Source organism: Ursus americanus, chromosome 5 (genome assembly GCF_024610735.1).
Source record: "Ursus americanus isolate L20-20 chromosome 5, mUrsAme1.1.p, whole genome shotgun sequence".
Lineage (NCBI taxonomy): Eukaryota > Metazoa > Chordata > Mammalia > Carnivora > Ursidae > Ursus > Ursus americanus.
The window spans coordinates 12,358,061-12,383,353 of record NC_142131.1 but is presented as its reverse complement, the minus strand read 5'-3'; the positions used below and the strand labels follow the sequence as shown (position 1 = coordinate 12,383,353).

Sequence of the window (25,293 nt, the reverse complement as noted above, 5' to 3'; positions counted from 1 at the left end):
GAGGCATTTGGAATATAGAGTATGTTTCTGCCTTTGATAGCAGTCCATATGCTATAAAGGGTATGAAAGAGGCTCCCCAGCAACAGTCAGACCAAATTAGGAAATGAAAAGGGCTGTGTGCTAACATCAGTAACAACAAAATGATGAAACATGCATGGTATAGGAAAAAACGTGTCATCCAGCTTCAAAAATGTAAATTAGTTCTTTTGAAGAAGCACAGATATTTGAGGCTGTAAATTACCATGTCAAATTAGATAGAAATCTTCAATATAGCTCAGTCACAAAACAGTGTGGGGTTCTTTTGGACTCAATACCGAAAGAGATTGTATCACTTGTGTCATAAAACTGAGAGACGTGATGTGATAGCATTTTCCATATGAATGATGGGTCCACACCTGGAATAAAGCATTCAGTTTTTTGCTTATAGGTGTCCAAAAGATCTAGATAAATTGAAAAGAGTTCAGAGGAGAGAGAGAAAAAAATGGTGAGTAGAGTGAAAGATTTGATGGATGGACTGAAAACAAAAAGTACTACATTTGATATTTCTAAGCAAAAACCTTAAGGGAGAATTTGACTGGGGCAATTCTACTGATACCAGAAAGCTCTAACCTTTGGTTTGAGAGAAGAGTAAGAACTTTGGGGTAAATCAATTTATGGTATTTTAGACATATGCTAAAGTAATGAGGCAAAGTTATGATGAAGCACATTATCAGTGAAAACTTTACAACTTCCCATTAATGACCATCAAGTGCTACTCAAAGTATGGCCCAGGAAAATGCAACATCAACATTCCCCACCAATGCAGAGTCCCGGGTCCCCACCCAGAGCTCCTGAGCCTGGATGTGCATTTTAACAAGACCTCCAGATTATTTAAGGATGCACATTAAGAGTTGAAAAGCACTGGCAAATATCCAAAGAACAAATTTTAGTCAGGGTTGAGTTTAAATTTTGACTTGCCACTTATTAGCTGTGTGATCATGAACAAATCATTTAATCTCCACATGCTTAAGAGTCCTCACCTGTAAAACAGGTGTAGTAATAACAAACTTCAGACTGTTATGTTGAAGATTATTGAAATGATACATATTAAAGTTGTAAGGGACATATAAATGGCCGCATACATGAATGATACAATGGCTTACTATCCCTGAGGAAGGAGAAAGAAAAAGGGAAGAGCAAAGAAACAATAAAAGATTACGTTCTGAAGATCAGTGAGAGTACTTTTCCGTCTTTCTCTTATGAATTTCAGTGTCCACAACTCCTGGTGAATTTTTGCTTTATCATCAACCCTTTGGGGCTTTTTCTTTGACATAAATATTCTTTTGCTCTAATTCTGTGATACAAACATTTGCCCTATGTGTCACACCTATGAGACCTCCCAAAAAGGAGTGGTAGGGGAACTGCTTAAACCATTGGAGTGAGGAAGTTGGGAAATCAATGCATCCATTGCCCCTCTCCACATTCTTATTACCCATAGCTCTGAATATGTTGAACATGCATGCAGTATTGGTGTTTCTATATCACTCTGCAAACTCCAAAGAGAAAGTGCACAACAGCAGTGAGAAGGTCTTTGGTCCCTGGAAATTCTACACAGTGAAATTTCCAGTTCCATTTGAGTTCTTACTGTAGGGCCAAAATTAGGCTGAATTGTTGGTGATGGAGATACTAAGGAAAAAAACTTTCTGACACTCATTAAGGTGGAAAGGAAAAGTTCATTCAGAACTATTTTGATAGGCGTCAAAACTATTGCAATAGTGGAGAGAAATTGACTTAACTCCAAAGATAGCAAAGATAGCTGGGGATTTATAGCCATTGGGCAGAAGGGGGGGGGGGTTAGTGGATGAAAAATTCCTAAGAAGAGGCATCAAGATGAGGACGATTGTTGCTAACAGACGTAAGAGGATTCTTGCTGAACACGGGCCAGAAACGTCAGATATCAAACATGGGAAATGAGAAATTTGATCAGATAACAAGAGTGAGGGATTCCCTCTGAACTAAGGGAGATTCTTGCTAAAACTGAGCTGTGCAGGTGAAGGGCAGCAGACTATGTCACACCAAAGTATGCCTCTTTTGCATATAAATTATTTTGAGCTGAAGGCAATTGAAAAGAAGTAGATACAAGCAAAGCTCTCTCCTCTCTCACTATTTGAAAGCAGGACATAAATTTATAAAGGTGTCTCCCTTCCCCTCTCCTCCACCACAAAGGACAGAAGTTAATTACTAGAGACAACCCTAGAACTTTATCAGCCCAGATATGGCGCCAGAGGAATGTACATAATAGACTTTACTAACGAGCTCTTATCTTTTATTAGTTCTCCATATATTTATCTTCCCACAATTTGCCATCTTAGAAATTCAAAGTTCTTTTCCTTTCTCTTGCCACTTCTCTACAAAATTATTATTTTTTACCAAGGTACTGTATAAGCTCAAGTTCTAAGCATCCCTTTGAGTTACTCATCACTGCCCATTCCCATGTGTATGTGCAAAACCTGTTAGTAAACTTTTGTTGAAGTCAGGACCCAAAGACAAGGTCTAGTCAAAAAGAGGACTCAGAGGAGCCTGAATAAAGTTTAGTAAAGGAGACTAGGTCAGAGGTCAGGGCCCACAGTGTGTACACACACACACACACACACACACACTCACACACACACACACACACACACACTCACATGTGAGCTTGCACATACACACACACATACAGCCTATATGGAAATCCAGCTCCCTAATCTTCCATCAGGCAAATTCTAACAGAGCAGAATAAACAAATAAAACATCATCATGGGTTAGAGAAGCTGGGGGAGGCTGGTCATGTGGCTAGAAACAGTACTGGTGTGTGTGTGTGTGTGTGTGTGTGTGTGTGAGAGAGAGAGAGAGAGAGAGAAAGAGAGAGAGAGATTGAAGAGTTCTTATAAAATTTAAAATAAACAAAAAGTATTTTTATTAGTCAGTTCCTTCCGGGTTATCAAGTTAAAAAAAAAAAAATGAGACAACAGAATAACTCCCTGATTTGCTATCATTGAAATACATTTCACCTGGGGCGCCTGGGTGGCACAGCGCTTAAGCATCTGCCTTTGGCTCAGGGCGTGATCCCGGCGTTGTGGGATCGAGCCCCACGTCAGGCTCCTCTGCTGTGAGCCTGCTTCTTCCTCTCCCACTCCCCCTGCTTGTGTTCCCTCTCTCGCTGGCTGTCTCTATCTCTGCCGAATAAATAAAAATAAAATCTTTAAAAAAAAAATACATTTCACCTAACATCAAATAAATGAGTTAAGTAGGATATTAAGCTTAATGTTATTGCTGTTTTTATGGGTACTTGAACCTCCAATGACAGTGTCTCTAGGGCAATGGCTGTTATCACGTCAGAGTACTGTAAATTTCTTATCAAAAAATTATAAATCTTATTATGACTTAGGAAACATCCTTTTACAGATGAAAAAAAATCCCTTTGGTAGTAAAATAGCAAAATGTATTCCAAAGCACATTTTTTACTCCAGTAAGGTTGTTTTCTAAGATTCCCATTTAGCTTGTATTTGAAAATGAATTTCCTTAAAATAATTCACATTGTTATATAAAATGGTTCTGGAATGCTTTTAAAAAGAACTCCTGAAATAGAATTCTCTGAGAGCAGGCAGCCTCTTAAAATTATTTCTTAATGAACAGGGCTGTACTATGGAGGCAGCAGTGATTTTCATTAAAATAAAATCAAGAAACATAAATTTCATTGGCACAAGACCTTATTTCCACAGATATGTCTTGGGCTTGTACTTCCTTTTAAAGGAAGTTGACAAATGCAGCCTTCGTATTTCAGATAGAATAAGCTTTAACAAAAGAAATAACATGTGCCTAACAGCTGTCACATAATTAAAACTACAACTTGGATAAAATAGTGAGAAAGGGTAAGTAATGACAAAAAAAAGGGAAATAAGTAATAGTCTCTTCTTTGAATAATAGCAGTTTAGTATTTGGCTCCCCATCAACAACTATGTAACACAAATTTGTTGTTCATTTCAATATTTGCTGTTTGCAAAGTAGATATGTACAATAAATCAGTATTTTTAAATTTTAAAGTCACAGATTAGTATTCAGACTGTTGGATGTACATAATCCTTGCTTTGGTGATTGTATTTTTCCCACTCACAAGATGTTTCAGTGATCATTTTCTTTTTAAAAATTCAGTAAACATGGCAACAGCATATCTGAACACTTTTCTATTTCTTGGTGAGAGGGGGAAAAAAATGATCGCTTGAGTTCTGATGAGAAATTAAAATGCCTGTGAAAAGACTGGTATTTCAAGTTCTGGAAATCTGTGAAGCCAAAATTTTTACATGGAAAGAAACCGAAAACCTACAATGGTGGGGTGTAAAGGCCCTCAGAATGCATCATAATGTCCACTTTAATTTCGTTGCCGCTACAGACATTTTCACAGGGACTATCTCTGGGAAAAGCAGACAGTCACTCTATCAACTATTAAAGCTCATCAATTTCATTTATCTGCCCCTTCACCCCTGGTCACATATACTGATGACTTCCTAAAGTTAAAAATACCTTGTTAATGGAACAATGCCAAGTTTATTTACTGCAGTAAGAGAGACCACTATCTTGAGAGTCTTAGGAGAATCTTGGGAAGCAAACGACAAAACTGGGAAATCCGTAAGTTTGGAAGAGCTATTTAAAGGTTTTTTGATGCTGAGGGCTTGATGGGAGCTAAGTTAAGGATATGATATGAGAGTTTAAGATGAGTAAACACAGAGATATGAGAGTTTGAAAAGAAACTTGAAGAGTAAAAAGCAGTTTGATTATTCCAGTTTAGCAAACTTTGAAGAATAATCTATTGTTCAGATAGATGGATTTTCAGGAAATATGTGAAATAAACAATACAGTATTTAGAATGTTATCTTCCTGAGCAAGAATTTCCAGGAATAATAATGTCATGTTAACATAGATGGTATGTTGGTGGCTATAGATAGTTTCAGTTCTTACTATCTTATGGGACTTAAGAGGCTGATAGTTTCATTATTAAGGATGGGACTCTAGGATCTTTGATTTGTTGTGCATCCATATCGTTCTTATCTTCACAAGCTTCCAGGAGTGATGCTAAGGGCTCACCACTGTTAATAGCATTTGACAAAGAGTAGAATGTATACTGCTTCTTTGATCCTGGTCATGAGTTCTGGGAAAGAGATAGTCAAAATAAGTATCCAGAAATTATCCTTCACTGATACCTCCTCTTTCAACACACTGTAACTTGTTATTGTGCAAGATTGGAAGTACACAGCATATTTTTTTAAAACCTTTGTTTCCTGGTAGAGGTGACACTTTTTACTAATACTGCAGATCTAATCCGACTTTAAGAAAGGAGTTTGGCACACAAGAACTGTCAATGGCTTTAAACAAAGAAGAAGTCTCTTTGATGAAATGATAATCTGCGTGATCATGAGGCTTTTTAAAGGGGAAAATCAAGAAAAAAAGAATGCAGGTCACATTTTTCACTTTACTACATTTATTTTCATTAATCAATGCATATATATTTTGCATAAGAAGACAACCATAATACTGCTATATAGAAATCTTTGTGAATCAATACATCTCATAATACACACAGACTGTTTAGTTCACATTCACTAAATCAAGTATATGCACCATCTCCTTTATTTAATAAGCAGACTGGAGAAAACTAGTGCAACTTTCTACTTTTATAGTTCTTATAACTCTTTAATATTTTTTGTACATGAAATATGATTTTTAATAGTTTTCTTTACATAAAACCCAGCATAATAGAAAATGTAATTATCATTTTCAAGGGGGACTTGGATTTTTAGCTTTCTCCAACACATCGAAGGAATGAAATGGAATCGAGGTAGCGATGAATGAAAGCAAGTTGAAGCAGGGCTCTCCTTTATATCAGAACACTAGGTTACTTAGGTTTCTGTAATATTTTATCAGCCTCCGGACCACTAATTCATCCTTTTAAATAAGACACTGGAATTCTATCTCCAAATTCTGAAATTATGTAATTTGGGGCATAGTCAGCATTATGCAAGTCAGAGCTGAGTACAGCCCCCAAATTTGAGGGAAATAAAACCCTTGCTGTAGAGGCTGGTTGAAAGAAGAATGGAGAGGAGCAGACAAGAGACTTAAAGATGGCAGAAACTTAGAGAAAACAAAGTCGGCACTACTAGGTAGAAGAGAAGGAGCAGCCTGAGTTCATGAATTTCCTTCTGATTCCACTGGGGACTCTACCTGGGTCTCCTTTTCTAATCCTGTTTGTGCATAAGGTTTCCCTGAGCTTTAGCTGGCATAGTTTTCATTTACTGTTGCCAAGGACCTTGGGTCCTTAACAATTTGAAGAACACAAAATGTCGCCTCTGAAATGGAAAGTTGTACAAAATGGATAAGTCCGTGAGTTGAAGAAATGCCCCATCCATACAGATAGCTGAAAAACTTGTGGATGATAAAGGCTTGGCAACAAAAATATCAAATCAAGTAAAATATAGGTAGCCATAAAATATATGTAGGACAATCAAAGCGGAAAATATTTGCATTAACGAATGCAGTAACTCTTTGCATAACTCTATAGTTAAAGAGTATAATATAACAGTTTGCTGGCAACAAGCAAAGATTTGAGGAAAATGGGAAAGCGTAATATTGTCAGTGCTCATCCAAAAATATCCAGAGGAGAGAGTACTCTGATCCTGCACAAGGCTTGGTGTTAAATGTTCTCCCCATTTTAGCTTTAAGAATCTATGACAATAGACTAAGGGTAAAATTATATTATTTGTTTGAATAGACCTTTATTCTTGTCAAATGGCTTCCAAGAACATTGCCTCATGAGATTCTCACCACTCCAATGCACAGGTGAGATTGTACTTCCATGGTGAAATTCAAAAATGGAGATTCAAAATAATTAAATAACTTATTATTCAGAGTCTGACAAAGAGTTGCAAGAACAAAATAAGAACACTAGTATTTTTGCCTCCTAGATCAATACTGTAATCTGTAGCCTGCCAGAATAAATTTAAGGGAATCTTAAAGTGAAGAAAATTGTATGTCTAGTTTAAATTTTAACAACAGAAGAAAGATATTTATTAAATAATGGTCAACCTCACTTCATACAGTATTGGCCTCTAGGGCAACTACTTCTATGTCTCTCATTAAATCCCCAAGAGCAAGGCTAATATGGAGGTACAAGAACCAGGGCGGTTTTGAGCCTTGGTGCTAGATGTGGAGTTTTCTGTTAGATGGAGGAAGAGGGTGCAAGGCCATGGAGACTCTGTTACTTATCTTTTCTTGAAATCTACCCTCCTTGCCTTGTTTCTTTTGACTGTCCCTTTTCTTGACTACTGTATTTTATATAACAAGGGAAGCCTAAAATTATTTCACATTTGTGAGGATGTCTCTCTTCATCACCCTCTCATCTTAGATGCTTAAAACTAAGTGGCAATTTCCAGGATATAGTGAGATAGAAGAAGTGTTGTGCCCATGCTTATAAGGAAAAAGAGCCAGATTAACCTAAAATTCATGATTTTTTTGACCCATCAGGAACCTGAGTTCACAGAGCAGATCGTTGGCCCAAAACCTGAGAAGACGTTAGTGCCTGCAAAGGTAGAGGAGAGTTGAGCACTTGTTTCCATGGATTAAACACACCCCTAGCCAGACACCAGTGATAAGTGATAAAGGCTGATTGTGGGTTGGTGGGACACTGTGAAGCCCAGCAGCGAAAAAAACTGGGGGAGATAGCACGTTATTGTAGGCCGTGTGCAATGAGCACCAAGAGGTGCTCACAGAGAAGATCCAGAAGAGACTTAAGAATGTGTTCGTTGTGGAATCTGTGGACTTGGAGGAGGGGAACAGCAGCGTTGAGAGATGGGAAAGAAATTCTTGTCCTAGGCCACTGGGGAAAAGTCAGGTCAGCTTGAGGAAGGGACTCGAGGAGGAAAAATATATACTCCTGGGCAAGGAGCAAGACTATGCCCTTGGCTCAGAACTGAAAAGAGGGAGTGGGAGGGAATTAGAAGACTCCATTCATGAGACCCAGGATTCAGAGACAGAGACTTCATCAAAACAGCAGAGAATTTCCACTAGCAAACTAACACACTTCGAATTACAAATCACAAGTAAGAGCAGAATATTGCAGGGAGTGGGCAGAAGTGGAACACAGGCATTGCAAAGAGATCTTTGCAAAGAGAATCTTCAAGAGGCAACCTGAAGTGTGGCACCCAGATGAGACACTGTTCTGGCATACAAATTCCCACACCAAACACAAAATATGACTGCAGAAATTTGAAGCCGATGGCACACTGAGGGTAACCACAGCAGCAACAAACACAGTTCAATTACTAACTGAACTCAAATAGAAACCGTATATAGTATGTTTTCAGATCATAATGGAATTAATATAGAAATCAATAACATGGAGATTTTGGAAAATCTCCAAATATTTTAAAATTGAACAACACAATTTTAAATAATCCATGGGTCAGAAAAAAAATTTCAAGGGAAATTGAGAAATAATTTGAAATGAGTGAGTATGAAAATTCAACATATCAAAATGAGATTTGCAATGAAAGCAGTGCTTACAGGAAAATTTATAGCATTAAATGCCCGTATTGGAAAAGAGGAAAGGACTCAAAGCAGTGATCTTACTTCCTACCTTAAGAAACCAGAAGAAGAAAAGTAAACTTAACTGCAAGCAAAAGAGGGGAAATAATAATGAGTAGAAATCAGTGCATTCGAAAATAGAAGAGTGATAAGTGAAAATCTGTGAAAACAAAAACTGGTTCTTTAAAAAGGTAAAATTGGTAAACATCTAACTGACAACAACTATTTTTTTAAAAAACCAGGAATGATAAGGGGATGTTGCTACTGACATCAGGATAATACAGAAATACTGTGAACAGTTCTGTGTCCGTAAGTTCTAAAACTTAGGTAAAATTGACTGATTCCTCAAAAAACAGACTATGAAAACCACTCAAGAAGAAATAGGTAGCTGGAATAATCCTTTACCTGGTAAAGAAGTTGGATTTTCTCCAAAAAAGACCTCCATGCCCAGGTGATTTTATTGGTAAATTCTACCAAATATATAAGGAAGAAATAATACCAGGTCCCATCCAGAAAATAGAAGGGAATATACTTCCCAGCTCATTTTATGTAGTTAACATTATTCTAATGTCTAAACCAAACAAGGGTTTTATAAGAAAAATACTGAAAAATATCTCTCATGAACATAGACATGAAAGTCCTCAACCAAATATTAACTAATTAAATACAGTGATCTATAAAGAGGATAATCTATCTTGACCAAGTGGGATTCATCTCAGGAATGAAAACTTATTCAACATTTGAAAATTGATCAATATAACTCACCAAATTAACAAACTAAAATCCCAACAGTGGTTTTGTGGGGTTTTATGAATGATTGTTTGTTTGTTTCAGTTAATCATGAGCTTATTCTAACATTCGCGTGGAAAGGCAAAGGAACTAAGGTAACTTATATGATTTTGAAGCAAATGAACAAGTTGGAGGACTCACACTACTTGTTTTCAAAACTTACTAAAAGCTACAGTATTCAAGATGTGGTATCAATGAAAGAACAAACAGGTCAATGAAATAAAATAGGAAGCCCAGAAATACATCTATTTTAATATAGTAAAATTATTTTGACAAAAGTACAAAGACAAATCAAGAAAGTATAGTCTTCCAACAAATAATGCTAATACAACTCAATTTCACTGTGCAAAATAAAGTGAATTTGACACACAACTCACACTTTACATAAAAATTAACTCAAAATGGATCATAGACCTTAATGGAAATACTAGAGTTGGAAAATCTGTGTGATTTGGGTTTTGCCAGTAGTTTCTAGATATGACTCCAAAAGCAGGAATCATCAAAGAAGCAAATTATGACTTGGATAAATTATCAAAATTAAAATATTTTGCTTTTTTGAAAAATATTGTTAAGGTAACAAAAAGAAAAGTCATATCCTGGAAGGAAATCTATGCAAATCACTTACCTGATAATAGGCTTGTATACAAGGTGTATAAAGAACTTTATAGTTTTTTTAAATTAAAAAAAGGTACATTTGAACTGATACTTCATCAAAAAAGACATACAGATGAGAAATCAGCATATGAAAAGATGATCAACATCATTAGTCATTAGGAAAATGCAAATTAAAACCCTAATGAGATATCACTACTCATATTAAAATGACTAAAATTTAAAAAATACAGCATCAAGTGTGGTGAATGTGAAGAACAACTTGGTGGGAATGCAAAATAGTATGGCAACCTTGGAAGATATTTTGGCAATTACATATAAATATAAACATTCTATATATTTACCATATAACCTAGCTTTCCTACTCCTAAGCATTTACTCTAGGGAATTATAATATTATATTTATGAACACTTGTATGTTTACATTCATAGCAGCTTCATTCATAAGCTCCAAAAATTGTCAATACAAATGTCTTTCAGCACAGAAATGAATGAGCAAATAGTACTACATCCATGCAATAGAACACTACTCAGCAAGAAAAAGGAAAAAAAAAAAAAAACCAAGATGATGGATTCTCCCAGCATTATGCCTGAATCTTAAATGCATTTTTTAAGTGAAAGAAGCCAGACTAAGAGACTTTCATTTTCTCTGATTCCAAATATATGGCATTGTGGGAAAATGCAAAGCCAGAAAGCAGATCATTGGTGCCAAGGTTGAGTCTGAGAGGAAGGGCTGACCACAAAGGGAAGTACAGGGGAATTTCGGAACCCTTTGGTACAGTACTGTGGAGGTGAATGTATGACTCGGTGCTTCTGTCAGCACCCAGAGAACTGCATGCCACAGTGAGGGATTTTTACTGTGCAAACCTTTTATTATTTTTATTTTTATTTTTTTAAGTAGGCTCCACACCCAATGTGGGGCTTGAATTCATGACCCGGAGATCAAGAGTCTCCTGCTCTACCACCTGAGCCAGCCAGGCATCACTGTATGCATTTTTTTTTTAAATGAGTTAGAAGTTCAGAGGAACCCAAGAAGAAATATAAATTTTGATAATTAAATTTAACTGTATTATAAACCCACACTAACACAAGTGGTAAAGAAAGGATCTGACTTAAGTGACTTTGAAAAATACTGTCTTGACTGGATAATATAAGACGAAAGATGAAAATAACTGAATACAAACACTGTGAAAAGAAGAAACATAAAAATAGAGTCAGAGGAAAAGCTGCTAGGATTCCATGGCTCATTCTCTGTGATCTCTAAGCCTAGGGGATTCCTACTCTTTCATTCACTCAGTCTTTCCTGGGGTTCACCTGGCCTTGCTTCCTGCCTGTTCTCATCATTGGAATGGTAGGGTCATAAGAATATGAACCCAGGTGAAAGGGTTCAACGTGCCACTTGGATTATTGTCTAAGTGTAGGCTGGTCTCTTGCATGTCCAAAGGATTTCCTATAGTTTCATTGCCATTCCACAAGGCACTCAAAGCCCCATCTAGTAATTTCATTTGCCTGGCTTTGTCACTGTGTCCGGTTACCCTCTTGGGGACCGCAGTGATGGCTGGTTGAGGGGACTCAGTGCTTTTGTTTTTGTTTGTTAGAAGGAGAGAGAGCCTGGGGGTGAGGGAGAGACAGAGAGAGAATCTTAAGCAGGCTCTATGTCCAGTGTGGAACCCCACACAGGGCTCCATTTCACAACCCTGAAATTATGACCTGAGCTGAAATCAAGAGTCAGACGCTCAACTGACTGAGCCAGCCAGGCACCCTGAGGACTCAGTGTTTCTAATTCTAGGATTCCGTGAATTAATTCTCTCTTTCTCTACCACTCTTGCCCATTTTAAAGACAAATAGACATTTGACATATGAGACAGGAAACAGTTGGAGAGACAGCTCTATCTACTTAAGCTAGGCTGTGGTTAGAATAAGAACTTAGAAAATGCGGACCCGGATCTGTATTGCTTCAACGTTGCCTTTTCATAAACCAATTCTATTTAACTCATGTGCAAACATCAGTAGTGTCATTGCAGCCCTTCTCCTCTAGATGAAATTCACACAGATTCAGCAATATTTCTAGGGAAATTATGTAATAGGAAAAAGATTATATGTGGCATGCTTGGAACTTTGTACATTTAAGAATTTTAAAAGGAATTCACTCTTGGGAAGTCTGGGTGGCCCAGTGGTTATGCGGCCTGCTCTTGATTTCGGCTCAGGTCATAATCTCAGGGTCATGAGAGCAAGGCCTGTGTTGGGCTCCACTCTCAGTGCGGAGGGTGCTTGGGGATTCTCTCTCTCCCTTTTCCTCTTCCCCTTCCCTGCTGGTGGGCACGCACACTCTCTTTCTCTCTCTCTAAAATAAATAAGTCTCAAAAAAAAAAAAAGTTAAAAAGAAGGAGTTCACTCTTTTAGCAATATGACCAAAATATTCCATGTGCAGTATAAAAAAATCATAATATTTATACTCTCTTTTTCAAGAATATGTCACAACATTTCAGCAACTTCATTTAGTTTTTTATGTCCATCTGTGAGCTGTCAATTCAGGAATTTGTAAAATGTTTAAAAATTTACACATTTTATTGATTAATACAACCAAAAATTAAATGACTAGGGAAGAAATGTTATAGCAATTTCTATTTTTAAGACTTTTTAATGGGTTAAATAGATGATGGGGATTAAGGAGGGCACTTGTAATGAGCACTGGGTGTTATATGGAAGTAATGAATCACTAAATTCTACACCTAAAACTAACATTATACTCTGTTAACGAGCTGGAATTTAAATAAAAAATTGGAAAGAAAAAAACAAAAACAAATAACAAAGACTTTTTACTATAGCAATATGTACAGCAAAATCATGTCTCTATGTGTGTCTGTATAGAATAAGTGTGAGCTTACTGATATTCCCATACCAATACTGTGTATTTTAATATGAACATCTGGTAAATTGGTTTCAACAGCACACTTGAATATCTAAATCTTACTCATGCTTTGTAGTATTATTTTCAAGCACTTTCTTCCCTTTCTACATTGTATTTCTCTGGGAAGATTAAAGTAATCTTCAGTGTAAGGACTATGCATGCAGTTTCTTTTGATTGAGGCCTTAAAATTAGTATAGTCTTCACACAAAACTCCTTCAATATGTATTATATGATTTAATCAGAGGAGCAGTTATGTTGGAAGGTATCTTATGGGGGGAGGAAAGGAGTACTCGGATCTACTGTCCGGTGGTAGTGAAGAGGTTTTGAAGCCCAAGCCACAAACACCACAAAAGTTGGTTCTGTGGGGAGAAAAAGAAGAAAAAGTTTTTCTGTTAAGTGGGATTTTTAGACCTTGAGTTATATCTTATTTTTTTCTGCTTCTGAGGTCTATCCTCCAAACTTTTTGGTAGATCTTTTCTCTCTCTCTCTGTTTATGACTGTTTCCTTCACTAGACACTGGGTTCTCTGATGAGAAGTTGCATCTTGTTCACCTGAGTTCCAGTATAGCTCTAGCCCAGTGACTTGCAATAACAGATATATAGTAAGTAAATATTATTTTGGATTAGCTTTTGCTCAGGTTTTGCTTGCAGGCTTGACCTCTTTACAAATTAAGAAATCCCTGAGCATTTACTTCTTAGCTTCTTTCTTTATTTGTTAGCTTCTTCTAAGTATCTTTGTTCAACGCTCTGATGTTTTGGTGACAGTTGCTGGTTAACTAATTTGGGCCATGGTAAGTGCAGAATCTCTCCAAGGCAAGGTTACATGGATGAAGTACTTTGGTGCAGAACAAATCAGAACCTTAATCTCATTTTGAGCTGATAGAAACTTTCAGTTTTTCGCCTCTGGCTGACCTCCCCCTCAACTTTCCACAGGGAAAGCTGCAGCCTCAGCTTCATCTTTTCTGAAGAAGTCTTTTTATTTGGCTACAGGTGGGATTTTGTCTGTAACTAAGATAGTTTTGTACTTGTCTCTGCCCACCGTCTACTATAAAACTCTACAGAGAAGCCTTAGCAAACTCTTTCCTCTTCAGTAGACTCACTCTGGGTTTCTTCTTTTGATTTGAATATCTGTGAGAGTATTTCTCTTTCTTTTTCATTCTCTGGGAAGGGATTTAGGTGATCAGATTTCATTTCTATAGCTAAACCAGCTGTCATTCAGGCAAACCTTCAAGAGATATGCAACACAACTCCAGCTGTTTCAAGGCTGTGGACACCTGAAGGTTCCACTCAACTAAACCCCTTCAGGTATCAGAGAAAGTCCCTCAAAGGCAGCAGCAGTCACTGAGCAGATGGCTATTTTTGTCTGTCTGTTTGGTTTTTCTTTTATATTTTGTAGGGTTGACCCCTTTGTTCTCTTTTTGAGCTAAATTTAGTGATTGTCATTGAAGAGTTAGGAGGATGAATCAAAAGAGAGAAGTAGGAGAGACTGAACCTGAAGAGAAAAAGCTTAAGTGCAGTGCTGGCAAATCCCTTTGTAGATTGAAGATGAATAGTATAGACTAAATAAAGGCATAAGAGTAGTCTTAAATCAAAGAAAATGGAAGTTCTTTGTCTCAGAGGTTACCATCCTGAGGTCACTTTTTACTATGACCACACACAAGTGGAGAACCGTTGGCCAGAAAAAGTAGAATAAAATAGGACGGGACTTAATTCTGCGTAGTTCTGTGGATTTTAACCTTGCCCTTCCATCTCAGCATGAGATCTCCAAAAGCATACTTCTTTAGATTTCTTTTTATTTACTCACCTTAGTTAGAGCTAGGTGTACCATAACATGGTCACTTCCTCTCAGGGTAAATGCCTCCATTGTACAGATTCCCAGAAAATCTACAACTCAACCCAACGACATTAACTTTTCTGAGAAACAGAAGTGCCCTGAGCTTTACTAAATAGAAAAATGGAAAGGACCCTCCTGAGAGACCCAGTGTGTGCTCACACTCAGCTAACTCAAGTTGATCGCTCAAGCAATAGAAGGCCACAGGAGAAGCATGATGGAAATGGGCGTCTGCTTCCTGCATGGTTTAATTGCCACCAAATATGACCCCCTCCCAGGAAGACAACATTTTATCAGAAAAAGTATTCTATCAATGACTCACCTTTGTTTTCATGTCACTGAGTCTTACCGTCTTAACAAACAAGCATAGAAAGTACTCAGAGATTAGGAGATAGGTTTACTATCTATGGTGGTATCATTACTAAGGGAAAAATACAAATCACCTGACCTATTCATCTGTAACAGTATCCTGGAACTGTGAAACTTCTTACTTTACCAAATTCCATACAGGAATGATGGAAAGAAAGACTGTTTGGTTGAAAAATATATATAAGGAGAGTACAGAACAAACGAAAAAAGGAAATTAATCAGATTATTTTGTCACCTTCAAGTGGTTGTTGCAGATGTTTTCACAGGTCTCAGGACATCTGCTGTTCATCAATTCTCGCAAATATATGGTGTCACTATAAAGCACAGCATTACACTTGTATTTACAATCTGGAGGTTTCCTATTTTTTCTTTCATGCTTTGCTTCTATAGCTTATAGTCTTTAAGAAATTAGTTATTCTAGGCAGCTTTTGTTCTTGGTAGTAGAGATAGACTCCCTTAATTCAAGGCATCAAAGACGGAGAAATCCATGCCCTTTGGTAAGCAAAAAAGAAGCAGCGGTTAATCTGTTTTTATTAAACATCTACTTTGTCTGCTTTTTTGTTCTGTTTTTTGATTCTGATATTTATTTCCTTAAATTAAGCACTTGGCAGTTAACTTGAACTGCATAAACATTGATTAGAGAAAGCAATTTAAAGACCAGGAATTGTTTGTCCTCAATTTATTCGCTGCCAGACTTTTAGCAAAACTGTTTAGGAAGGCTCTTTAAAACAATTCTATCCTTATAATTGTTTAATGCTCAGATAATGAAAGAACATTTTTAATAGAAGACATTTTAGTTAGAAACAATTAAATTTACAGATACTGGATATTATATATGTGAATTTATATAGACAGTTTATAAATCAAAAATGTAGAATATTACATGGGGGCATTAAAAAAATCTGAAACCGAGAAACAAACTTCTAACTTATAAACCGATATAGGATTTGATACAGGGAAATAAATACAGAAAGAGAAATCTTCATCCTTTCATTTTATGATTTAAGTAAAAAAATAAAAAGGAAAGAAACAAGTCTATGTGTTGATATGTAAATATAATTGCAAATGTGTTCCTTGGTTGTTTAAATCACACATTATGAATAAGTGCTTTTGTTTTCCAAGTTCCTGTGGGATATATCAGGTCAAATGTCAGCTCTGTCCTCAAAATGTCCTCTTAAAATCCTGTCTCTCCTTCCTCCAAAAGCAGGTGCATGAAATAAACCAGCAGGCAGTCAAAGTTGAAATTACATTTGTGTGTCCTAAATCATGACATTCAGTCTAGAAGAGAAAGAAGAAAGCACAGATGTCTTTTCACCAAAGGACCTATCTCTGTGGGAAAAAAAAAAAGAAAAGAAAAGTGGGGGGAGGAAGGGACAGGAAATCACAGAGACACACCACATTCCTGTTTGTTCCAACTGAGCACTTCCACAGACCTTCTTTGTATTAGACAGAATGGAGACCAGACTCTCACAAGTGTTCAAGCCAAGATTAGGGCTGCGAATTCTCAGTAATTCTGTGTTCACCCTGCTCTCCTTAAATTACCAAAATATTAACATCATTTTATATTTGATGATTATGAATTTCATTTCCTGGGTAAGCAGGGAAGTTTTAGAATAATAAGAAAGGGAGAGGGAAACACTGCTGAGATGGGCATGTGGGCCCCTTTGGGAACATCTCTTTGAATCCAATGTGCAGTACTGTGGTCCTCCCATACAAATAACCTCAGTGATTTCTCTAGAATGAATATTTGAGCAATAATTTAAAAGAAACTTTTTAGAGATCTAGACATCTGATTTGAACATCGAGATTAAACTGTGCTGTGCCCCTTCATATTCAAATGTAAAATTTGGGGTATTTCCCAAATTATGCTGTTGGTTTATGTTTTATTTTAGTTATTTATGTTTAGAATATATATTTTTAGCTTTTTGAAAAAAAAACCAAAAAAGTGGAATGAAAACAAAACAGAAAACAAAGTGAAATTAAAATTCACATTTAACCCTTCTTCTTTTTTAAAGAATACATTCTCAAAGGGAAAGCGCCTCTCCTACCCCACTCCCATCCCCCAGAGTTATGATTATTAACATTTGGTTCTTAGCTTTCTAGACATTTTTTTTTTCTTGGTTATAAGACAACAGGCCCAAAATCGAGTCACTTATGCTAAGTCCTTATCAGCACACCAAGACTTAATACCTAACCAAATCGCAGTCTCAACCTCTTGCAGGGATGTAGTCTTAACCAGTCAGTCTGGAAGTCAGCAGTAGTGAGGTAATCCATTTGATAGACCCTTTCTATTCCCCAAAGAAAGCTCCTTAGAACTTCCTTCTTTTTGCTAGATGGGATGCTGCCTGATTCATGAATCCTTGAATAAAGCCAATTTGATCCTCAAATTTATTTAGTTGAATGTTGTTTTTTAACAAAGGATATGTGTGTGCATGTGTATGTCTGTATGCATACTCATGTATACTTTACAAAAATTGATCATATTTTATCTGATATCTGTATTTTAAGTTTTTAAACAAAAATATCCTAAACATTTTCACAGAAAAATATATACCTCATTTTACAGCTATCTTGTATAGTGTTTTTAATCATTCTCCTATTTTTTTGCTTGGTTCTAAATTTTGCTGTTAGAAATGTTATATTTTTATAGATAGATAATCTTTGTGCATAGTTGCAAAAGAATTGCTGTGTCAAAGGGTTTGTGCACTTTACAATTTTCACAAGTTTTCCCTCATTGTCCTCAGCCAGCAGGAGTATCTGAAAGTACCTGCTTTCCTCCATATTTATAACTGGATATTACCAATCCTTACAATTTATACTAAAACTGGTAGAGAGGAAAGAGTTTTATTTTTGTTTTGAGCGTAAGTTGTTTTGTTTGGTTTATTCTCTTCTCACTTAGTGAAATTTAATATTTAATCATATGTCCACTGAACTTTTATGTTTTTTGTGAATTGCCTGTTCAAATTTTGCATATTATTTCTAATAGGCTGTTTTCTTATTTGTTTTATAGGCACTGTTTATATATAATGAACCAAAACCTGACTTGCTAAAGATACTGTAAATGTCTTGAGTCTGTTCTTTGTTATTTAAATTTATTTAATTATATTTATCATTCAGAAAAACTTTTAATTCAGTGCCTCTAAGCATATAGATTTTCTGAGTTTTGTAGCTTTATATTTTGCTTAGGAAGGTCTTCCTTAATAAAGAGTATATAGTGAGGCTTCTAGGTGGCTCAGTTGGTTAAGGGTCTGCCTTAGGCTCAGGTCATGATCCCAGGGTCTTGGGATTGAGCACCACCTCTGGCTCCCTGCTCAGAGCAGAGCCTGCTTCTCCCTCTCCCTCTGCCTGCCCCCACCCCCCCCGCCCCCAATCGCCCTGCTTGTGCTCACTCCCTGTCTCTCTCAAATAAATAAATAAAATCTTTAATAAAAAATAAATAAAATAAAGAGTATACACTAGCCCCCACCACCCCCTGCCTTCCCCTTAATCACAGTTTTGTTTTTCTCAGTTTCAGGTACCTCCTGGTCAACCAAGGTCTGGAAGCAGATTATCCTCCTTCTGACCTGTCATTGAAAGATCAATATTAGCCGAACACTACATCATTCACCTCACTTCATCTCATCACGTAGGAATTTTATCATCTCACAACATCACAAGAAGGGTGAGTACAATACAATAAAATATTTTGAGAGAGAAAGAAAAACCACATTTGCATAACTTTTATTTTAATACATTGCTACAATTTTTCTATTTTATTATTATTACTGTTAATCTCTTACTATGCCCAATATATAGATTTACTTTATCCTAGGTATGTGTGTATAGGAAAAAAAACATAGTATATATAAGGTTCAGTACTGTCTGCAGTTTCAGACACCCCCTTGGGGTTTTAGAACACATCCTCCACAGATAAGGGGGACTGCTACAAAATGGCCTCTTGTTTTTTACATTTAGAAATTTTGTTCATCTGACACGTGTGTCTGTGTGTGTGTGTGTGTGTGTCTGTGTGTGTGTGTGTGTGTGTGTAATGAGACAGGCACCTAAATCTATTTCATTTCAAACAAATTACCAATTAAAGTAGATTTTAAGAAATGAGAAACATTTGACAGGACAAGTTTCCTCTCATTATTTTTCATTTTTGAAATAAACTTTTAATTCATATCTCAAGATCCTACCTTTCAGACACACACACACACACACACACACACACACACACACACCACCCTATAGATGAAATTCTAAATGCAATTTAAAAAATCACTTATATCAAATGATGACAAGCTGATCTGTTTATAATGTTGGGTCCCTCCATTTAGGACTGGGGTAGGTTCTGCTACTGACTCAAATTTTATTTTATGACTGTCAATTATTATAATTCTCTGTGCATGGGTCAGATGTGTTATTATGAGATATTAGTGTATGCAGAGCCTAGCTCATGTTATCAGAAATGAGAGAAGGCAGCTCAGAGCCTCAAAAATAGGAATTGTGCAGAACAGATTAGGTGGTATCTATGGCATTGACTGTCAACTCCATGAATTTTTAAAAGCATGATTCCTAAAGGGCTTCTTGTAATAATTAGGTAGAAAATGCAACTACTTGGAGCTGAAGAATAAAGAAAGGGGACATTATAGGGACTAACTTAGAGCTGTGGAGAGTGACTAGAGCTTTCAGCCAATTGTTACTGATAGTTGCTTTGGTTTTGAAGTAACAAGGCCCATCGTGTTCTCCTATCCCTCACGTACATCCAAGGGTAGTCCACATGGAAACAACCACCCAGTTTATAAAGTCTCAGGCCACTGACTCAGGACCCACTGCAAACATTTCCAGTCAGTTCATTCTGCTGCTTCCTTGTCCCAGTTCCTACAGAGAGCACTAAGTATTAGGCTCATTTTTCAAGCAACTGGTACAGATTTTCACTCCTAATTACATACTCTGGTGCTTTAGGCCCTTAGCTTTCTGTTTGCAGGATTTGAAAAAAGCGAGGCAAGGTCTGAGCACAGAAAGAAGCACACAAGCATCAGAGACACAAGCAGAACTCAATTACGTTTTAGAGGCCAACGGGTTTACTGAATAGTGATACCTAATGGATCCCTAAAAAAAAAAAAAAAGCCTCTGTTCACAAAACTGATTCCCATACAAAACAGACCCCACTATTTTTGTGATCTTCCCAAAAGTTTTCACAAGAGATTATGTCTAAATGCCAGTCTAACCAGAAAGGTGTGTTTTAAATTATCCAGTATTTTCTTCCCCACTGAACTTTGTCAGACAGACACTATTGAGGTCACCATACCAGATTGTTTTATTACATGCCGTCCCATGATTCTTTTAGAAACCTGAAAAAATTTTTCAAAAATAAAAATCCTGGGGCACCGGAGTGGCTCTGTCAGTTAAGTGCCTGTCTCTTGATCTCAATCTTGATCTCAGGGTCATGAGTTTCAGCCCCATGTTGAGCTCCATGGGTACAGAGCCTACTAAAAAAGATTTAAAAATTAAAAATAAAAAAAAATCTTAAGAAAAAACAAAAACAGCAATCTTACCTTGGTTTTCCTTTTAAAAATCTTCTTGGTTTTATATTCCTTAATTAAAAAAAAAGACAAAGAACCTGTGGTACAATGGAATATTATTCGGTTAGAAAAAAAAATGAGCTATCAAGCCATGACAATGCATATTACCACGTGAGAGAAGTAAACCTGAAAAGACTACATACTGTATGAGTCCAGCTACATGAGATTCTGAAAAAAGCAAAACTATAGAGATAGTAAAAAGATCAGTGGTTGCAGGAGTGCGGGGGTGGGAGGAAGGATGAATAGATAGAACACATGTTATTTTTAGGGCAGTGAAACTATTCTGTGTGATACCGTAATGGTAGATACAGGACATTATGCATTTGTCAGACCCAGAGAATATACAGCGCAAAGAGTGGACACCTAGGTAAACCATAAACTTCAGTTATTAACAATCTGTAAGTGTTGTGACAAGTGTCCCACCCTACTGCGAGATGTCGGTAATAAGGGAAACTGTACTTACAAATGAGTTGGCAGAGTGGGGAGTGATATGGGAACTCTCTATGCTTATTGCCCAATTTATCTGTAAACCTAAAGCTGTTCTAAAAAATAACATTTGTTAATTTAAGAAATGCAAAAAAATTTCAGCTTGAAGGTGAAGAGCAGCATTCCCTCAAGCACACTGTTCACTACAATGTGAGATAAATTCACAACCGTATTTAAAATCCTACAGTGGAAAGGACTCATGATCTCTTTCCTACAGAGTTTTCTACAGTCCTCTATCAAAAAATTTCCTTCTGGGTTCTCTTTTGAAAAAACGAAAAGCAGAAGAAAATTATGTCTGAATCAATTCACGAAATTGGTCAGTTTGGGAAGGTATAAAGGAACAGGAACAGAGAAGAGATTGTGCCTGAGAAGAGATGCCCTGGGTTGTGTTTAGGTTGCCTCTCCTTTCGGTCTTCAGGCCTGTTGGCATCAGCTTGTTCCGTTTATATTATAGATATGAAACCAAACTGTCCAGTTTAAAGTCCACTGGATGCAGCCAAAACACCAAAGGCAGACTGCATAGTGGTCATCTGCCTCTCAGGACTCAGTGCTGAAATGTGGCTGGTAATGCCTGGTCTCAGGCCTGCCCGAACTGTGTCGGGACAATGGATCGCGATCCCAGAATGCATCTTTATATAAACAAACATCACAGTAGATGTGAAGGAGGGATGCGAGCTGGGAGATGAAGCGCAGTGCAGGCTGCATTTCATTGAGAGAGCTGTCAAGCTGGGGATTGAGTCTGTGCAGCTCTGAGATGTATGTTCCCCCAAATGTTCCCAGCTCTAAACCACTCAGAAATAATGAGGAGGATTTTTTCCCCACACATTCCTGCAAGTGGCAAAGCTCAAAAAGGAATGGCTGGTTTTAAAAATGCATGTTCTCATTCACAGAGCTTCTATATGATGATACGCTGTATTCCAGAAGTTTTATCTTTATAACATCACCCTGTGTGCAATGTCATAGCTGGGGTAACAAAATAGACAAAATATATTTAAAAATTAACAAAGAAAACCTTACTGGTTCCCTTGTTGAGAATCAGTTTTTAATTTAACGTTTATAGTATGTTGTTCTCTTATCTAAGTTTAAAATATGAAGTGGCTTTATTAGAATTGTGCTGTGTCAGCACCTGGGATATGTGCTTCTGGGGAATGAAAATTAAGATGACCAGATATTATCTGCATTATAATAGCAATGGCACTAAGTTTCTGCCCACTACCTTGAGGAACCTCCACTGGATTGTGATTTCAGGGTAGCTGTTTTTCTCTAAAAATTCTAGAATCAGCCCAGAAGTAGCCCAGGAAAACATTGGCCCAAAATACTCTGTAACAATCATATACAAAAATATTGACAGGTAATTTAAGGGGCCCTCAGATTTTTTTAGTCATATCCAGGGTGCCCTTAATTCTTCTGTACCTCCTAAATGAAACGAGTTTTTTAAAAAAAATCAGTCTTAAAAAAACCCTCGGCTTCTTGGTGTTGGCATACACTTTGGGGATTAGTCTAAATCTCTCTAATTCCCTCTTAACCAGAGTTTCTCCGTCATGGCCCTACTGACACGTGCCGGATACCATCACATTGTGAGGGGCTGTTCTGTGCACTGTAGCATGTTTAGCAGAACCCCGGGCCTCTATCCGCCTGATGCCAGTATCATCCCCCACCACAGTGACAACCGAAAACGTCTCCAAACATTGCAGATTTTCTCCCGGGGTGGGGAAGGGAGAAGCTAAAAATCATCTGAATTGAGAACTACCATTCTAAACCTCCTCCAGTGCTCCTTTTTTTTTTTAATGGGTTTATTTCTTTTTTAGACAGAGAGAGCATGTGAGCAGGGGGAGGGGTAGAGGCTGAGGGAGAGAGAGAATGTAGAGCAGACTCTGAGCTGACTGGGGAGCCTGACTTGGGGCTCCATCCCACCACCCTGAGATCATGACCTAAGTGGAAATTAAGAGTCAAATGCTAACAAACTAAGCCTCCCAGGCATCCCTCCCCACAGTGCTTTTCATCCAGAATGTGCTCAAACACATCTAGAGATAGGAAACTGCTATAAAGTGAAGGTTCCAAGTCAACATTTGTAACTTTGAGCTACACTCAAATCAAGGTGACTGAATTGTCATTTGTATCACTGCCCTTCTTTATCCAACACCCTCTACTCCCACCTAAAAACAAACCACTCATCTTTCAAGATTGAGAATGAAATTACAATCTTTGTGAAGCCCTTCCTGATCTCTCTTCAAATTTAAAAGTGATCTTTCTCTCCCAAGTGTCTCTCCTGGATCCCCTTCTCCCTTCCCCCTGGCTCCTTCCTCCCTCCCTCCCTCCCTCACTCCCTCCCTCCCTCCCTCCCTTCCTCCCTTCTTTCCTTCCTTTTCCCTCCTTATTTCCTTTCATTTATTAAAAAAAATAAATACAGGGGCTCCTGGGTAGCTCAGTTGGTTAACAGTCTGCCTTCAGCTCAGGTCATGATCCCAGGGCCCTGGGACAGAGCATGCGTCAGGCTCCCTGCTCAGAGAGGAATCTGCTTCTTCCTTTCCGTCCGCTTTTCCCCACATGCTCATGCTCTCAATCTCTCTAGAATAAATAAATAAAATCTTTAAGGAATAATGAATACATATGTACATAAACTCCTACTATGTGCCAAGCACTTTTCTAAATTCTAAAGTTAAAATAGTCAGCAACACAAACAAACAAAACTCCCTCATAGAATTTATTTTCTATAATGAACATGGAGGGAAAGTGACAATTATTAAGATAGTGATAAATTCTAAGGAAAAATAAAATAGAAAGTAATGGAACTGAAATTTTATAGAGAATCATCAACGTCTCACAAATCATCAAGGTGCTGTTTTGAGAAAAGACAGGAAAGAGGTGTAGGGTGAATCACAGCTCAGTGTGATAGAAAAGCCTGTCAGCCTGAAGGAACAGGAGGTAACTGGAAGACTCCATTGTGTTTCATTCTTTATACACATAGGATAAGATAGGGAGATTAGTTTTGGTTCTCCACACACTTCTTGGAATATAAGCAGTACTTAGCATATTTTTTTAATGAATGCAAACATTTTAATGACCTGTTCCAAATACAAGTATCTTAAATGCAAGAGTCAGAGAATTTTACTCAATTCGGCCTTCTTTAATTTGGAACTGTATGAAACTGTCTTAATGTACACATGCTGTGGAATCCTTTGGATTTCGTTACTATCTATCTATGCATCCATCTTTCCAGATATCTATCCACCAACATCTATCGGTCTCTATATCTATTTAACCAAAGCAAATGTACGTGTAACAAACCAGAATGGCATATATTAGGAGTCTAGTGTTAAGTTTGAAGATTTGGGTTTTTATTTTTTACTGTTCCACCAACTACTGATGAGGATGGCCCAAGTTTCTCTTCCTCTTAAATGACTCAGTTCTGCCCGAACTTTGCATTTGCCACTTAGCGCAGAGGTTGGCCTGGTGGGGACCGTTTCTTCTTCTATTGAGGGACTTACAACTATTTGTGAAAAGTCTTCAGCCTCTTCTTCTGTGACCAGTTCACTCTAGAGATTAACAGTCTTTCTGAGGTTATTCACTCTGTTTTCAGCACAAAATCCTGTTTCCTTCCTGAGACCGGCTTTCTTTTCTCTCTCTGTGATCCTGTGAGAGACTGTCTCTCCCTCTGCCTGCAGTGCTCTGTGCGCGCCACTGTTGTCCATCGGCCGGACCCATGGCCACTTGAGGTTGTCGTGCACTGTGCCTTCTGGTCAGAGAGAGGAGGTTCCCGGCTGGTGATGGAGACAGCGGCTGTAACTCCAATGTCTGTCCCAAGCAGCGTCGTATCTGTCCGGCCGTGCTGCAGCACTCCAAGTGTTCGGATTCCCAGTCCGTTAAGATCCCAGCAGGAAGCTGATGCCACACAGCCTGGAGTGACTTGTAATGAGTCTAATAAAGGGAATTTGCAAAGATATGGTCAGAAAGTAAGGGAATCCCAGAGCAGAGGGTTGTACCCAGGTTGGCCCGTGGGAGCAGGATGGGAGGGCGGTTACGGTCATTTGGAGAAGGCTGACTGACAGGGGCTGCAGTCCTCAGCCACACAGCCAGCCTGCGGTAATGACCTGCAGGGAGGAATATATTCCCCAGCCTCTCTAGTCCCACCTCCCT

General features: G+C 37.7%; 1 protein-coding gene across 4 annotated transcripts in view; it reads left to right on the top strand.

Annotated features, from left to right (window-relative positions):
* Positions 1-25,293, top strand: part of RGMB (repulsive guidance molecule BMP co-receptor b) — a 1,123,009-nt gene that overhangs the window by 736,282 nt on the left and 361,434 nt on the right. For all 4 annotated transcript variants that reach the window (XM_087861962.1, XM_045808346.2, XM_087861964.1 and 1 more), the window contains one exon: positions 18,615-18,767. The gene's annotated coding sequence lies outside the window, so the exon portion shown is untranslated. The remainder of the gene's footprint in view (positions 1-18,614; positions 18,768-25,293) is intronic.